At 34.2% G+C, this 16,972-nt stretch overlaps 1 protein-coding gene across 1 annotated transcript in view; it reads right to left on the bottom strand.

The window, feature by feature from the left end:
* Positions 1-16,972, bottom strand: part of SOX6 (SRY-box transcription factor 6) — a 621,353-nt gene that overhangs the window by 516,862 nt on the left and 87,519 nt on the right. The window contains exon 2 of the mRNA XM_049713139.1: positions 4,607-4,679. The gene's annotated coding sequence lies outside the window, so the exon portion shown is untranslated. The remainder of the gene's footprint in view (positions 1-4,606; positions 4,680-16,972) is intronic.

The following is a 16,972-nucleotide window of genomic DNA, read 5'->3' as shown; positions in this document are numbered from 1 at the left end:
AATAAAGGGTAAAATAGGCCGTAATAATAATAGTACTGAGTAAGTTTTAATGGTCCCAGGTCTTAGTAGTTTAATGGTGCCAGTAAAATGGTTTAATGAAATAAGTCCAGAGTATTACAAATTTTTAGAGCAGTTTATTCTGGTGCTACAAAAAGGAAGCTTCTTTCTAACTGGTCTTGTGTAATACACAGGGATTAATTCAAAAAGTAAGTGTGGGAGTTTCATTAGACAAAAAAGGACAAAACAATTAGGTTAAAAATCCTGACAGGCAGATTCTTAAGAAACACAAACTTGCAAAAAAAATAGATGTAAAGTCTTCCTTTAAGACAGGCAAAGCAAAAACTCTAGGGCTAAAGATGACTCAAGAAGTCATCAAGCTATTGTGAACATATATGCAAATCAAAAATTAAGATACATGGCTTGACATCAAGAGGGAAGGACAAAATTCAGCTATACTAAAAACATCAGAATGCCTCTTCACTGCTCATCTCATCAAGGTCTCTAATACTGGGCTTTTCTGGCTAAAACCATAGTATGACTGTGAAGAGTAGCTCTTTAGTACTTAAATATAGCCAGTGCAGCAAATTCCATAAACCTAAATCCTACCTTATTTCGGTGGCAGGCCATCTTAAAGGTTTGCAAGAAAAACCAACAATTTAGAAAGTCAGAGAGTAAAAAGAGATTCAAAGTACAGCAAGTAAAAAGACACTATTAAAAAACATTTTTTTTCTCAAAATTCCATCAATATTGCTCCAAAACACCACTAGGAGATTAAAAATAGGCCAGGCTGTCCTTTCAGGTATAAATTAGAAACAGAAAGTGGAGAGAGCAAAAAGAACAAGTATCTAAGGGCACTAGTATTAAAATTTAAAAGCTTAAAATGTAACGGATATACACATTCAGATTAGCAAACTGCTTTCAATTAAAGTAGATTTCTGGCCACAGTTCACAAATGTATAGTAGCTGTGTGTATTAATGTAGATACTTCAAATGTCAGTATATCTCTAATTAACATGAGCACACAACTGTAAAACTGAGAAGACACAATTTTAAATTCCTTACATTCCCAGCATTAATGCTTTCATGGGGCAGCTCCCGTTGTCATGGAAAATGGCATTCAAGCCCTATTTGTGGATTTTCACAGCTCATCTTTTTTATTTACCTGCTCTATGTCAAGATTAGCCTGGAATAATATTTTTTAAAGATAATGCACTTAGACCTACTTGTCCTTAAAATCACAGATGTTCTCACTGAGGGAGCTTTGGTCTGGGCTACGCTCAGTTTGAAACAAATTTCTCTCCATTTTAAAATACCACAAAGAGATGATTTCATGATTCTTTTTGTTTGTTTCCTAAAAATCTATGCAATTCAAAAAATCTCAGCTGAAGCATGACATGTGGAGTTTGGAAATAGGGGGATAGGAGAATGTCAGGGAGGAGCAAATGATCGAGGAACATGAGGAAATAAAGTGGTATAAGGTTCTCCAAAATCTCCTGCCTGACTTACTCTACCTAAACTTTTCAAAAATATTTTGTACAGCAACCAAGTAGAGACTGAGATAGTGATCAAACAACAAAAGAAAGAGAGCTAAAATATTCTCTGAGAGAAGACAGATTGGTGTTATGGAAAGAGCATGGAATTTATACTATGAATCCCTTGGTTTGAGTCCTGCCACTCTGCAAAAATAAGGATAATTCCTACTCATCTCACAGAGTTTTATGAAATTTAGCCAGTTTAATGTCTGCAAAAGCAAGTGTTATGCTGAATTAAGATATTGTTGTCATTATTAACTCAAGCATGGAGCTAAGCAATAATCATTTTGGTACCAGACAATAAAATACTTCCGGACTTTTTCAGTGAAAAAACTGCTATTAGAGACCATGAACAGAGACAGAATTTTATAAAAGGGAATTCATTATCAAATTTCTAAAAAGGCTTGGGAACCTGAAAAAGCAGGCTATCTAATTCTCTGTTTTGTTGTTGTTATTTTCATTGTTTTTAACCAATCATTTACTGCCCTGGTAAAACTGAAAGGACAGAATTAATTAATTACATTTTAATTAGAGATAAAAAATTAAATGTGGGATATTAACATGCAAAACAAGGTCTTCTTATACAATGCCTACTTTGGGAAAAGAAAAAAGCTGGTTTTATTTTTTAAAAAGAAAAAAAAAGCTAGAATAAGATGCTTTCAGCTTCTGAAAAGATAACCATTTTCCTTCACAGTGTTTTCCTACTCTGACCTAGGTAGTAGATGTAAGTAGGTAAGATTCCAATCGGTTCTCACACACCTTTGGTGTGGCCTATTCATTATGGATGTGCAAAACAATATCCCACCTCCTTATCTCACAGACCGGCTTCTGCATACCTTACTAAGAAACCTTCCCGTGGCCATGAGGTATAACTTTCTGCCTTAGATCATGTAGCAAATAAGCAGTTCCAAAACATGGAAATTAAAGTTCCTAAAAGAAGCCATTGTCACTGATCTCATTTGCCTGTTTTTAGGCTAGACTAGATGAATATTTCTACTGTTCTAGCTGCCTCATCATTCAGTGTAAGTGGCAGACAGTTTCTGCAATAATTAAAAGAAGTGAGAATGCAAGCATTCTGGATGCCATGTTAATTTTATTTGACTTATCTTAGTCATAGTATCCTGCTACATTTCTTTAATAAGAAGGTTCCATAGTCAGGAGATGGCTGGAACAAAACTTGAGACCACAGACCAAAGGAACAACAAACTCCACACCCTAAACTATCATACGGAAATTCTCAAGTCTGGAAAACAATTACTTTAGGCCTGTGTGATTACTATGACTTCTACCTAAGTGATTAGACAAAATCTGACTAGAGCTTTTTGGGTTTTTTTAAGTTGAACTCCAGAAATAACCATATGAAAACTACACCCACAGTGCCCCTTCTATTTTTTAGCCTCTCTCTTTGTCAGGTCACAAGAAAAAAAATTCAGCTAATTGGACCACCTCTGTTCAAAGCTCGTCTATGTATATCTGGTTGGGGTATTGCTGGATTGCTGGGGGGCAGGGGGCGGTAGAGAAGAGAAAAATTCAGGAAACAGAGCCTTTGGGTGATGAGAAACGTAGACTATATTTTGATTAAGGCCATCTTGGTTGAAATGCTGGTAATTGTCTTGTATTTGTAGTTTAAAAACATTAATCATCCTAAAAACTTACTATAGGGAATGACTGAATGATACGCGAGAAGAGAGAAAGGAAGTAAAAGAAAGGATAAAGCAACAAAGACAAGATTTGGACAGTTCAAAATTATTTCCCTTCACACAGATTTCTAATAGGATAAGCTCAGCTCCTTGGAACCATCCTTTTTCTCGAGAGCCCTTCAAAGATACTTTACATTTCTTTCTCCATCTTCTTTGCCTCCTAATCCTCACTGTGATACCTTGCACAAATTAAAAGCTTATATTTAATCCAAATGAACCATGGAGTTTAATATTTTGTGTTTTACATAAGAATTCAGTCTTCAAATAATACAATGTGAATTGATAGTCTCATAAAATAACATCTTATTCATTCTTAAAACATTAAAAAATATACAAACTGTGTTAAGCTATATTAAATATTCACATCTATTTTTTTAAGATGGTTCAAAATACCTGCCCCAATCAATGTTACTACTAAAAGAAAGGTAAAGCTGGTTTTAAATAAATTTTCACTGCTCTCTGTTTAAATACTGAATCACTTAAACTCTAATTTATAATGTTACTTTTTTTTCAAATACTTTCCTAGAAGTTTATTCCCTAAAATTCCTTTATAGTAGTACACTAACAGAGAAAAAGTTTCCTCTGTCTTTGTGGTTATCGAATGTAAAGATCACCTTAGATATCAATGGTTTGGTACAATGTACACACATAAATATATCTTAAACTCAAGTTACTTAAATATGGTGTTATATACACACAAACATTTTTAATACCTGCCACATACTCTAAACTACTTTTATATTAATAAATACATAACAATTTGAAGTATTTTCATTGATCATTAAAGTTCATTCAATATTTTTTCTTGAAATTGACCTTCTTTCCTGAGAAAAATTATCTTTGTTCTCCAAAATACCATTTAAAATATAATAGCATTTTGAGGATGGTGAAGAAGACAGGAATACCCCGATTTTGATATACATTATACATTCACTAAATGAGTCTTTGGTTCCTTAATACATAATCTCCTCAAGTACTGACAGCTCTTTGAATTCTGTATCATCTCACATCTTTTCAATGAGCACAGGCACATAGAACTTTTCCAGTCCAGACAACCAGAAGACTATAAGAAGTTATCAAGGTAAATTATTCATGTGCAGATAGACTAGCCCCTTTAAGGTAATAATCCATTCCTACAATTGAGCCCCATCTTCAAAAAGTAAGATATTTATCGTTTCAGCCTCTTGTAATTGGCCCTGCCATTGTGTTATTTCACTGGAAATCATAACAGAGGCTTTTTTCACCCTCTGATATTTTTCTATACTCCTTTTAAGAAAACACTTACAAAAAACTAATAACACTTTAAAAACACTGTAACTGTTCTCATCACACAATGAGAAGAGTAGTAAGAGTAATAAATAAGCCAATACTTACAAATACGCACAAAAAAATCAGCTCCAGCACCCAGAAATCACTGGTAAATTGCCTTTGAATTCATGAAAGTGACCTGAAAGTTTAGACAAAAAAGGAAATGAAAAAGGATTAGTAAATTGCATTTACTTGCTTTATTAAAGAATACATTCTGGCTACAAATTATACTATTTTTTAACTCGGTCAGTTGTCTACTCAAACAACTTTTTCCAAGATGATAATACCAAAAGAAACAATTCGTTCATTGTTCTTCATCGAAGAATACAACATCTCCATCCATTATGGCTTTTAAAATACTGTCAGTAATAAAGTGGTGTTTAAAAATATGAATAAGTAAAAACAAAAGCAAGAAAAAATTTTAAGGGAATAAAGGCTTACAAGTTACATTTGAAAAACTGTTTATGTCTGCAAGTTAAAACGAATTAGATTCACGGAAAATACCTTGGATATGTCCAACAGGAATACCTTGAAGGTAGACTAAATATGAAAAGATGCAGTTTTAGTTCTGCCCAAGATGTGGAATCCATTTAGATGCTTAGGCTATATACAATGCATTCTGTATGAGCCACAATTCAATTCAAAATTCTTTTCCTTGCACACACTTTAGTTCTGGCTGAAGAGGTAACAGATGCAACTCAAACATACAGAGCTAGCCTTGTAAAAAGTTTTAACTAGCACAATGACTCACTTTATGCCTCTAAATATCTATGGTTTCCTCTCTCCAGAACCCCCATGCATTAGAAAGTAGTTTGGTAGTTTATTTTTATTGTTTGGTCTAAATACAGCACATTTTTGGTTCCATGAAAACAAAGAAACTTTGTTGCAAAGGCCGTACTCTTTCCAAAAAGTTAGGATGGCTATGAGTAGTGTTCAAGTGAAAATAATAATGGAGCTTGGGTTCCTAATTTAGGTCAGAAACTTTCCTAGACTCTGGGGACTAGTTTGATTCAATCCACATATTTTAAATACAGCCAGTAAACATCTAGGTTAGTTAACTAACCTAGTTAGTTAGCTAACTAGATTTAAAGAAAATTCATTTCAAAAAACATAGATCTTGTTCAACATCATTTATAGGAACTACTATTCCCAATATTGCATTTATAGAACAAATGGCCATAATAGATTAGGTATTGGCCTCTGAAAATAAGTTGAGATATGAAATAAATATACAACTCAGCCCTTCCCCAGCTCCTATAACATGCTTTTGCCTAAGTGACCCATATAATTATTCTATTTTCTAGTCAGGATTGATAGATAATAAAGTCCTGGACATTCGGACAGCTTTAAGTATCCATATGTTTCCTCACCAGACCTCTTTCTCTCTGTAGGAAATGGTGCCTCAGGCTTCCCCAATCCAATTTCACCAGTTTCTAGCAACTCTGCAATGGCTACTTCTATTGCATGCGAGAAGTACAAGAGAGTCCGCCCTGAGGAAGGTAGCTCTGTCATTTATTTTTGGTGTTATACCCTTTACCTCCTCATGGCTTTCTGATGTTTCGGGATTCAGTAGAGCAATTTTACCTGGGACACCACACAACCCAATGTGGACACACTCTGTGTACTAGTCAAAGCCAGAAAAGAATTCTGGTTCTGATATAAGCTATTCTCACATTTTATCTGACCCTGAATTAAAAATTATAACTGAAGTTATCCATAAAGTAAATCTCTAGCAAAATGCTGTATATCCAAAAGCCTAAAGTCTGGAAGAATCTAAGTGTTCTTAAGTGCTCACATACTTTTAAAAGGATCTCACCTTGTCTTTCTAGTAACTATTCTTTTAAAAGCATGAATTGGAATTATGCAATAAATATTATACATCCCATTTCTTCACTTCCATTTAAACAATGGAGGACAAAATAAAAGGCATCCAGATAATATTGTGACTGATGTATGTCTCATCTTTTTCAGTTAAGATCTCTAACTCTGGAGATATTTTAAATTTAGAATAAGTCAGATTCCAGAGATTTAGGGCAAATAGTATTTTAACATTCATCAATATGAAGTCAATAAATCTCATTTGTCATATAAGTCCAGTCTTGCTGCATATTTTATTTGTTGTGGGGTTTTTTTGCGGTACGTGGGCCTCTCACTGTTGTGGCCTCTCCCGTTGCAGAGCACAGGCTCCGGACACACAGGCTCAGCAGCAATGGCTCACAGGCCCAGCCGCTCCACGGCATGTGGGATCTTCCCGGACCGGGGCACGAACCCGTGTCCACCTGCAGCGGCAGGCGGACTCTCAACCACTGCGCCACCAGGGAAGCCCCTTGCTGCATACTTTAAAAGTAACTCTGAATCTCATTATCAACTGATTTATACTATTGGTGAATTTTGCAGCAAACAAATTTAAAAGTATAAGCTTCTAACATCACAGTTCACTATTATAAAAAAACAAAAAAAATCACACTAAGTGAAGTCAGACAGAGAAAGACAAATATCATATGATATCATTCATATGTGGAATCCAATTTTAAAAAATAAAGATACAAAGGAACTTATTTACAAAACAGAAACGGACTTACAGATATCGAGAACAAACTTGGGGCTACCAAAGGGGAAAGGTCGGGGGAGGGATAAATCAGGAGCTTGGGATGAACACACACACACTGCTATGTATAAGACAGATAACCAACAAGGACCTACTGTATAGCACAGGGAACTCTACTTAATATTCTGTGATAACCTATATGAGAAAAGAATCTAAAAAAGAATGAATATATGTGTATCTATAACTGAATCACTTTGCTGTACATCTGAAACTAACACAACATTGTAAATTAACTGTACTCCAATAAAATTAAAAAAAAAGACTTTAATGCATACTTCCTCCTGTAGAGAATTTAGCAATAAACAAGCAATATTTTATGATGGGCAAAGAATTAAGAATCAACTCACAAGAATTAACACACAACTTGAAGTAATCTACTTCTTCAAGAACCAGAAAAGTTTAAGCTGAAGAAAACATTTCCAAAATAAAATTGGCAACTTTGGTCCTGAGGGCAGCACAAAAATAAGAAGATAGAGAAGGAAATACCATCTGATCTGGAAAATCACAATGTTTAGTAAAATGAATCTTCAGAATACCCAATCACCATGGATTGTTCCACTCCTCTACTAGTTCATTCATTCATTCAGCAAATATTGATCATGGGTTAAAGATTTCACTGGACAATATAGTCACAAATTTTTTAAATAAAGAAAATCATTACACTGTACACCTAAAACTAATACAATGCTATATGTCAATTACATCTCAATTTATAAATAAATAAATATTTTTAAATCATGGCCTTTGTCCTAAAAGACTTTTCAAACAATCAGTAATCCAACCGTGGGGACCTCCCTGGTGGTTCAGTAGTAGAGGATCCACCTTACAATGCAGGGGATGCAGGTTCAATCCCTGGAGAGGGAACTAAGATCCCACATGCCTCAACAAAGATCCCGCATGCCGCAACTAAGATCTGTTGCAGCCAAAAATAAATTAATTAATTAATAAATCTTTTAAAAAAATAATAATAATCCAAACTGGACACAAACTATTACGTCTGACCATGGTGCTGACATCCTCCATATTATTTGGTTATCAAATCTTTTGCATATTCTTAATTTACTAAATAAAAAGTCCATTGTAGCTAGTGGAAAGCAGCCACATAGCACAGGGAGATCAGCTCGGTGCTTTGTGACCACCTAGAGGGGTGGGATAGGGAGGGTGGTAGGTAGGGAGATGCAAGAGGGAAGAGATATGGGGATATATGTATATGTATAGCTGATTCATTTTGCTATAAAGCAGAAACTAACACACCATTGTAAAGCAATTATACTCCAATAAAGATGTTAAAAAAAAAGTGCATTGCTACAAACTCTTCAATATAAAAATGCACAAAGAATATAAAGAGTAAATTTACAAATGAAGAAATACAAATGTCCAATAACAAAAATATGAGTCTCCCTAATAATCAAGTAAATGTAAATAAATATTTTCACCTAAAATATTGGCAAAATATCTTGTAAACTGGACAAAAACTAGCATTTATGAGGATGTGGAAAAATAAACACTTTCAGGTACCATTCATGGGATTATAAATTGGGTACAACTTTTCTGAATGGTAATTTGACAGAAAGTGTTAATATATATATATATATTTATTTTATTTTATTTTATTTTTTTGCAGTTCGCGGGCCTCTCACTGTTGTGGCCTCTGCCGTTGCAGAGCACAGGCTCCGGATGCACAGGCTCAGCGGCCATGGCTCACGGGCCCAGCCACTCCGCGGCATGTGGGATCTTCCCAGACCGGGGCACGAACCTGTGTCCCCTGCATTGGCAGGCGAACTCTCAACCACTGCGCCACCAGGGAAGCCCCAGAGAGTGTTAATATTTTTAACATCAATATCCTTTGAGTTTGAAAGGCTATTTCCAAAATTATCCTAAGGAACTAATCACAAAAATGTTAAAAGACATATACATGTAATATGCATGTTCATTACAGCATTTTTCTAATAGCCCCAAATTGGAAATAACCTACTAACTGCGTAAGTAAATTATGGTACATATATATAACAGTACTCTGTAATCATTAAAAATTATGATATAAATCTATATTTAATGACATTAAAAGATGGCCACAAAATATTGTTGAATAAAAAAAACATGTATAATAAGAGCTAATTTATAGAAAATCAAATGTGTATATACACACATGCACACAAAGTAAAGTACAATTTAACAAAAATGTTAACACTGAGTGAGATATGGGCTTATTTTTACTTTTTTATTCTTATGAGTTGGTGTTATTTAGATTTTTTTTATCCTTAACATGTCTAATTTGTCCCAAAACAAAAAAGCTATTTCTAAAATTCACTATATCACTTATACATTCAAAAGTAGTCACCAAATCCAGACTAACGTGCTATTAATCTAGCAGCAAAAGCCAAATATTAATATTAGTTACAAAAAGAAAAACCTCTGAATTACAAGGCAACTTCAAACAAGTATCTTGACATCAAATGAAGAAGCCATAAAGATTTTCACAAAATATGTCCCTCTCTACCAAAAATAGGTAACAGAACAAAGGTAAACAGAAAATAAAAACACTGCCACCTCCCTGTATAATTAGACTTTAAAAGCTTTCAAGCTAAATTTTTAAATCCTGCTTAAAGCTGTCTCTAAACCACACCCATTTCTCTTTTTAATCCCCATCCCTTCTTTTTTTTTTCTAAGCAAGAAGGTTCAAGTGGGTGGTTGGATTAAATGACCTTCCAACTCTGAGAGTCAATAACCTAAGGCATTTTTTAAAGTACCAAAATGCTTCCAAAACACCTGTAACAAAATTTTGTCCACCTTTATATTAAATTGTAGCATCACATGTTTAAAACTCAACTCAAGGATTGATTCTTTGGTTTAATAATGTTATGTTATACATAATGAGCCACTGAGTTAAAACAACTACATTTAAAGCACTTATTTTCTCAACTAACTTTTGGAAAGACATCAATGCCTGGTGTTTCATACATCAAAATAAAAATTATAGAGACATTAAAAAATATCCTGTATGCAAATACAAATGAGTTTTCCTGCAGATGTGATTTTTGCATTAAAACTGCTATTCTCTCCCAAGTTGCATCAATTAAAAAAAAAAAGCAAAACCCTCCATAATATTATCTTTTGTTCTTTATAGCATTGCTAGGCTGAAGCCATGTTTCTTGAACTCCATCATCCTTAGCTTTCCTTTTCCTCTTAATAATTATACTAAATTATGTAGAATTTGAACTATGAAATGTGAAAATGAAATGTGAAATTCATCTTGCAAAGGAACTGATACTAAACTAATGCACAATTTTTAAAAACTGCAATTACTAATAATTAAGACTATCACAATAGTGAAAGGGAAAATGAGGTTTCACTTATTGATATTTACATCTTCTAAGGCAAAAGTAAGAGTATTTCTGATGTATCAAGGAAGACAACTTAGATGCTACCTAGTATACCACTCCGCTTTCCTGGAACAAAAGCCTATTTCCTCAAAGAAATAGAAATTTCCCCTATTTTAAAAAATCTCCAAAGATAGTTACTACTGAAGCATACTGCTAGTTGCCTATTTATATATTCTATGCTGCTCAACCTACACCTTCAATATGATTCCAGTATTAAGGGCCACAGTTTAGAAGGGATGTTGACAAGCATTCATAAGAGAATGGCTAAGAAATTTTAGAGGAAACATGTTACATTAAAATGGTTGCATGCTCTAAAGGTGGTTAGTTGGACTGAACTTTGGAGATCATCTAATCCAGTGATCCTCAAACTCTTTGGTCTCAGGACTCCTTTACATTTCTAAAAATTATTCAGAGTCCCAAAGAGCTATGGTTATATTTATCAATAGTTATTATATCTGAAACTAAAGCTAAGAAAAAATTTAAATAGTTATTAATTCATTTAAAATAAAATAAATGATTAATAATCATTTAGTGATGAACCTATTACATGGTAACATAAATAACATAATTTTAAAATACAAGCATATTTTACAAAACAAAAAAATTAGAAGACTGGCATTGTTTTGCATTTTTAAGTATCTCAAATGCCTGGTTCAATAAAAGACAGTTGGATTCTCATAGGTGCTACTGCATTCAATCTGTTGTGATATGTTGGTTTGACAGAAGTATGTGAAAAATATCCATCTTCACACAGATATGAAGTTGGAAAGAGGCAGATTTTTTAACAGCCTTTCAAGATAATTGTAGCTATTCTTCTTTAGTACTATATCAAAATTTGACAAGTAATAGTTTACCAAAGGTTAAGTGCAATATGGAATCTGAAACCTGAATATCAATTAACTTTTTATATTCTGTTACTTTAAAAACCACTGGTCTTGGGCTTCCCTGGTGGCGCAGTGGTTGAGAGTCCGCCTGCCGATGCAGGGGACACGGGTTCGTTCCCGGTCCAGGAAGATCCCACATGCCGCGGAGCGGCTGGGCCCGTGAGCCATGGCCGCTGAGCCTGCGCGTCCGGAGCCTGTGCTCCGCAACGGGAGAGGCCACAACAGTGAGAGGCCCGCGTACTGCAAACAAACAAACAAACAAAAACCACTGGTCTTTAAATGCATCTTTTACCCATGCATGTTTTTGCAACATCATACATTGGTTCATTTGGAGAATACTGGTTCACTTGAGTTGTGCAGATCTTCAAAACGTTGATGTATTTCATTATTCAATATTTTAAAAAATCACATTTGTTAATATCACCAATTGTTAATATCACCAATCTTAGAAAAGTTTTTAAATATTGGAAAGCCATCAACCTCATGGTAGTGGATACAAGTTTTCCAAACAACTAATTTTCTCTTGAAAGCTCAAATTTTATTATTGACAACAAATAGTGTCAGTTGATTTTCCTAAAATGGGAGGCTCACTTTGCTCATTTTTGAGAATACATCTGCCAAGTATCCACAGTTTGAATAACCACTGTGTGTCTGTTAGTCATTCTTTCAAGTAAAAATGACGTTCTATGAAAAAAACAGTTAGTTCAGCTTGAAACTCAATCATGCAAGTGATTTTTTCTCAGGGTAACTACAGTACTTGAGTAGGCAGCATAAGTGCTTTATTCATACTTCCCATTTCATCACAGACTATTAAAAATATACTTAAGGGTCAAGAATTAATAAAATCAATAATTTGTGCTGCTTCATCTGCAACATTCTTAAGCAAAACTAGATTTTTTTTCTGTGAATGGTGATTATTCTAAAAAATGCAAGGACTACTAACAAAATTTGGTGCCACTGCCTTGATCTGTGCTAAGGCACCAGCAGTCCTGCCCAAAATTGCTTTGCATCCTCAGTGTAAATGGCAACACATTGAAAAAGGTAAATAGCATCTTAGTATTATGATGAAAATAGTTTTGATTTTTTAGACCCCTTGAAAGGGTGTCAGGGGTCCCCATACAGACCCCATTTGGATAACTGCTTATCTACTCTGATAATCCATTTTGCAGCTAAGGAAACTATCTAGTTTAATATTTTCAAGCCCACAAAGGAAAGGTAATATCTAGCACAGTGAGTGTAATGTGATTGAAAGTTACTCTTTCTTCTTTCCAAAATAAAAAATAACACTAGTGGGTGGGAATTACAAGGTAGTGAATTTTAGCTCAGTCCAGACAAATCTTTAAAAGCAATATAATAAGTTGCCTCGCAAAAAACAGATCTGTTCCTGAGTTTGTAAAAGTTAAGACTGGATGACTCTTTGCCGGGGATGCTGTAGAAAGAATTCTTACCCTAAGTTTAAAGTTGCATCAAAACTTAACTGATTATATAATCACTTAGAAAGCTTTTATAAAATTTGAATTTCTAGGCCCCACCCCAAAACCTACTAAACTGGAATCTCCTTGAGTGGGCCGAGAGTTTCCAGTTTTTTGAAAGCTCCTGAGGTGACTGTTAAAGCCCACCTAGCTGCAGATGGTGTTCAAGAACTGTTGTACCAGTTCACCTCTAAACTCACTACCACTTCAACATTCTACAATTTTATATTTTATCCACACCCACTGGAAGTATACCCTTAAACTTTAATGTAACATTTCCTAAGCCTACTTTAACACATTATAGATGGTCAGGATCAAGGTATTTCTGGGTCAGAAGAGGAGGAATTAATGTTGCATTTCCTAGGCCTGTGAGTTCACCTCTGCCAGCGTATGTAGCGGAATAGTAAATCAGAGATAGAATTGACTAAGCTTGATACATATTCACAACTGAGAAAACCCATAAAAAAAAAAAAGAATGGTCAGTATAAAAATAGTACCTACATGAAAAATGAATGAGATTATTGAGAAGACAACGTGCCTTCCACTTTACAAAGGCAGCTTATTGCTATGAACCAAGACCAAAATATAGATCTCAAACTTCCAAAACCTATTTATAGAATTACTACCATGTGACTTAATCCCCAAAACTCTTGTATCTTGAGGTCTTGATTACAGAAAAATTTCATATACTTCATAAACACAACATAAGGTAACTTGTCCACTTTACCAGAATCAAACAAAAATTTAGCAATCAGGCAAAAAAAAATTTGCAATATATTTTGTAACTTTTCACTTAATAAACTTGTTCTCTTTTATTTCTTCTTTCTTCTCCTGCTTTCTTAGCAAAACATACTTCTTGGAAATAACACCTATTAATGTATTTTTTAATATCCCTTTTTTTCTTGCAGCCTGACTGATTTCAGACATATATGATATCAGCTTAATAACAAAAGTCAGAGAAGGTCTTGTGTAAGAAGGACTGGAGAAAAAAGTGATCATCAAAACATAATCCTCAGACCCCTTATTTCAGAAGTACCAGGTTCCTTATTAAAACAAAAAAAATTTAAAAGAGGCCCCACCCATTCCTATTGATTCTGTAATTCCAAAAGCATGGCCTAGGAATTTATTTTAAAGTATAGCCCCCAGGTGATTCCTGTGCACACTAAAATTCAATAACTGCTGGGCTAAAGGGCAACTGTGTTAAATGAGGATAAGCTCACAAAAAATTTTGCGCAAAAAGAATTTTTTTAATAATTCTATAAAATGTTTTATCTTACTAAAAAGATTCTCAATGTTTTTGGATTTCTTATTTTTTTAATAAAATATTTTTTTAATGTAAGGATAAATTAGAGACTAGAATTTAACTTAAAAATTAAGGCTTAGTTATTGTAGAGTGGGTTTTTTTTGAGAATGATACATGCAATTCTCCAGCAATACAATTAACATTTTTGAGAGCCCACAGGATACATAACATGAATTGGAATCTCTGGGGATTCAGAACAACAAAGCACAATCCCAAATCTCCAGCAACTGACAATTTGGATTCACTGTGAGATAAATATTATATTTAGAATAGTCTCAACATTTGCAGTTGCATTATCATATCTGGAATAAGGAAAGGATTCCATCCCTGCTGAGTTTTTTCTCCCTGAACTCTGCTCACAAAATAAAGTGGCAGAACAGTTTTAAAGCAATCATTTAACAAAAGTTTGTAAATAAGTACTGATTTTTTAAGACCATAAATTTTTAAAATAAATCTACCATTTTCTATAGGGTAAACTGATAGGCAAAAGAGATGGGGTTGTTCTTTGTACTTGTTCTAGGTAATTAAATCAAGATAAATTTAAAGACATCTAAAGAGGATCTGTTTTGATACTCATTTTAAGATACTCTTCTTGTTACCACTCTCTGTACCACTCCCTCTTAACCACAAATAATGACTTCAGTAATGGAGCTCTGTAATTTAAAGTATCAGGCAAATAACACCAAGTTACTTAGATGAATTGACACGGCCTGTTGTGCAAATATGTACTTAGGATGAGATTATAAAAATAACAGCTGCATTATCAACAGCTCATCATTTACTGAATGTTTGCTCTGTGTTAAGCACTGGAAAAACAAAAATGAATGACATAGAGTTGGTGACTTCAAGGAGTTCACAACCTAGTAAAAGAGACAAATAATTACAGCTTTGTGTGAAATACATGAGATGAAGAAAAATTTATAAAACTAGGTAATCCAATTTTCTGAAATAAAGAATATATATAGAAATTGGGGATGCTGCCACTTAACTCCTAAGGTTTTTGTGAGGATTAGAGATAAGAAAATGCTTCCTAGATGGGATATGTCTTCTATAAATGTACTTCCCTTTTTCCTTTTTCCCTGAGATTTCGTTGAAATGTGCCCAAGTCACAACTTACACAGATGACCTGGTGGCTAATATAACCACTCACTTTTTAAAGAAGAATGTCTTAAGGGTATATGACCTTGGCAATGCTACCCCATCATCACACTCAATATATGGACACACTGCATGTCCTCAGGGAGCTCAGTCATACACTATGGATTAGTCCTTCCCAGACGTAATTAAGTCTTCTGCTCACTCTCAAAAACACAGAAACAAATGAAGAAAATCATGTAGAGAGATCCTGCTTATCCTTTTACTGTATGTCTTTCATAACAATTTAAAGATTTCACTGTGAAGTCCAGACAAGATCTGGCCTGGCATCTCTCAGAGTGCCTCACTTACTAAGTGAAAAATAGGAATACCAGGATTAGATGTACCCAAGTTTACAGGCACATAACTCACTTAGGACCACATGACAAGTTGGTGACAGAGCTTTCACTTTAAGTCAGAGTTTCCAATTACTGAGCTCACGTCTATTCTATGAGGAACATAAATGTCTCCTGTTATTTCATCTGTAAAATGGGATAGTTAGCATTCACTTCTCTCATACCATGTCAGTTTCACTACTTTGCCTTCACACTTAACTCATTTGAAAAAAGATACTTCATAAAATGGAAAGGGGTTAAATACCTGGGGTGAAATATATTTCTCTGGTGCTAGTACCTTCCCATTTCCCCCAACTCCAATCAACCACCAATTCCTGTATACTTTTTGTCCTGGAATTTTCCTAATTTTCCTTTTTTTTTTTTTCTGATTCACAATGAGATTGATGGGACTCTGTGTGTGCGTGTCTGTGTCTGTGTCTACATGTGTGTAGATACACTTAGGAAAAATACTCTGCTACATAAGACATAATTCTCATTTCCCTACATTACTGCTCTCATGCCACCACTGGGACAAAAACCATTGCCTTTTTAATGTGAGAAGATGGAAGAAATGCACAGCGCTCTCCAATACTCAAATCCCAGCCCTAAATTTCATCCCTATCAATGCTGTTTCTGCAGAATTCACAGTAAAAAAAGACTAGGCATTTTTAAGCAATAAGTTGATATTTATTTTCTTATTAAATCATCATAATTACTTTGTGATGGGATTACTATCCTCATTTTAAAAAAAAGAAAAAACTGAAACTCACTGGGATTAAATATTTACAAAGGTAGTAAGTGGCACGGTTGGCACTCTAATTCACAATCTCTGGTTCCAAAGCTAGTGTACTTTCCATGTTTCATTTAAGTAGCATTCCTTAATATTTCAGATCCTTTCAAAACTTATTGGTTCTGATGCTAAAAGAGCTTCGTTTAAGAGATCCTAAATCCCACCATTTCTATACATTGATCCTACTCCTGCCCTTCAACCACCATATTTCTCTGGAACAGGCACTATGCCAAGTCTACACATCAGCCTATAATTCAAAGCCTGTTTCTTGCATTCTCTACTCCAGGGTAGCTTCCCAGAACAATTTTACTGGACAGAGGAGTCTTTCTTCTAAAAAAAAAAAAAAAGAAAATATTTAGCATATCTATCACACACAATAAGGAAACTTCCAAAACTTAAAGAGAAATATTCTAAGGTCAGTGATATTATTTTGTACATTAAATAATTTAAATTTGAGATGGTTTTGAAAATTAAATATATATGCTTAATTCCTTTCCAATAATAAAATAATCTAAATAAATTT

Source organism: Orcinus orca, chromosome 8 (assembly GCF_937001465.1).
Source record: "Orcinus orca chromosome 8, mOrcOrc1.1, whole genome shotgun sequence".
Lineage (NCBI taxonomy): Eukaryota > Metazoa > Chordata > Mammalia > Artiodactyla > Delphinidae > Orcinus > Orcinus orca.
Note: the sequence above shows the minus strand (reverse complement) of the source record. Positions and strands in the feature narration are given on the sequence as shown.